The following is a 1,881-nucleotide window of genomic DNA, read 5'->3' as shown; positions in this document are numbered from 1 at the left end:
CTCTTCACTCTTAAGAACCTTCTTTATTGATCATTAGTGTCAACATCTGAAGTCCCACAGCTATCAGGGAGGGATGGATCTCGAATTCTCATGGGGACTGGGCATCAAATCACTTCCCAGTCAGACTGAGCTTCACAGGCATTTATACAGTGACTGTGCACTGTGTTTCCAACTCTGAATTTCACCTTCATCATGCATACATTACCCACTGTGTATGCTTGCTGTCAAATATATAGTTACCTCTAAATTATACTCTGTCGATGACAGTTTTGACCAAATTAATAGGATAAACATTAATTTTTCTGTAACACCTCCCAGGACATATAAACATGGTATAAGGGAGTTTAAAGCCATCGGGAATCCTGAACCCAAATCCCGGGGCAGAAAATGCTGAACACCCAGGAATGCAGATAATCCTGAGACCACAGGAAAGAAAGCCACTTCTGACCAGCTCTGCTCACATCTCTGGTCCAATATTAATCTGCATGGTGCCTCTGGAAACAGGAATAGAAGAGCAGTCAGTGGCAGGAACTTACTTGGTCCAGCCTGGACCCAGAACCTACCTGGGCCCTGAGCATATTTGAAGAAAACCATAGGCATACAATTCTCTGTTTCCTGACTGTGGCTTATTTTGATTCAAAGCTCAAAATACCATTTTGTTGTTGTTGATTTTTAGTTGGATATTTTTCATTTCGAATTCAAATGTTATTCCTTCCTTGTTTTCCAGAAATAAGTCTGAATACCATCGCCCTCCACCTCTGCTATAAAAGTATTCCCTTCACCAGCCATCCACTTTCCCAGCCTAGGCAGGACCAAGGGCTGTTCATTCCATTTGTGCCCAAGAAGACCATCCTCTGATACACATGCAGATGAGGCCATGGCACAGTCCCTGTATAGTGATTGGGTAGTGGTTTAGTCTCTGGGATCTCTGCTTGGCAGGCATGGTTGTCCTTATGGGGTTGCAAGTCCCTTCAGCTCTTTCAATCTTTCTGTAATTCCTCCAACTTAGGTCCGGTTCTCAGTTCAATGGTTTCCTGCTAGCATTTGCCACTGTATTTGACATGATCTAGCTGTGCCTCTCAGGAGACATCTATATCCAGTTCCTATCAGCCTGCACTTCTTAGCTTCATCCACCTTATCTAGTTTGAAGGCTGTATATGTATAGGCCACATGTGGGGTAGACTCTGAATGGACATTCCTCTAGGCTTTGTTTTAAACTTTGCATCCCTATCCCTTCAATAGGGATTCTTCTTCTCCTTTAAGGGAAGGAGTGAAGAATCAGCATTTTGGTCATATTCCTGAATTTCATTTGGTCTGTGAATCTTGGAGAATTTGAGCATTTGGGCTAATATCCACTTATCAATGAGTGCATACCATGTGTGTATTTCTGTCATTGGGTTAACTCACTCACGAGGATATGTTTTAGTTCGTTCTCTTTGTCTATGAATTTCATGAAGTCATTGTTTTTGATATATCTGTAGTAGTCCATTGTGTAGATGTACCACACTTTCTGTTTCCATTCCTCTGTTGAAGGGCATCTGGGATCTTTTCATTTTCTGACTATTATAAATAAGGCTGCTATGAACATGGTAGAGCATGTGCCCTGTTGTATGTTGGAGCATCTTTTGGGTATATGTGCAAGAGAAGTGTAGCTGGGTCCTCAGCTAGTGCAATGTCTAATTTTCTGAGGAACCTCCAGACTGATATCCAGAATGGTTGTACCAGTCTGCAATCTCACCAACAATGGAGGCGTGTTCCTCTTTTTCACATCCGCAAAAGCATCTTCTGTCACCTGAGTGTTTTATCTTAGCCGCTCAGACTGGTGTGAGGTGGAATCTCAGGGTTGTTTTGATTTGCATTTCCCACATAACTAAAGATGTT

Source organism: Rattus norvegicus, chromosome 9, assembly GCF_036323735.1.
Source record: "Rattus norvegicus strain BN/NHsdMcwi chromosome 9, GRCr8, whole genome shotgun sequence".
Classification (NCBI taxonomy): Eukaryota; Metazoa; Chordata; class Mammalia; order Rodentia; family Muridae; genus Rattus; species Rattus norvegicus.
This window is presented reverse-complemented; position numbering follows the sequence as displayed.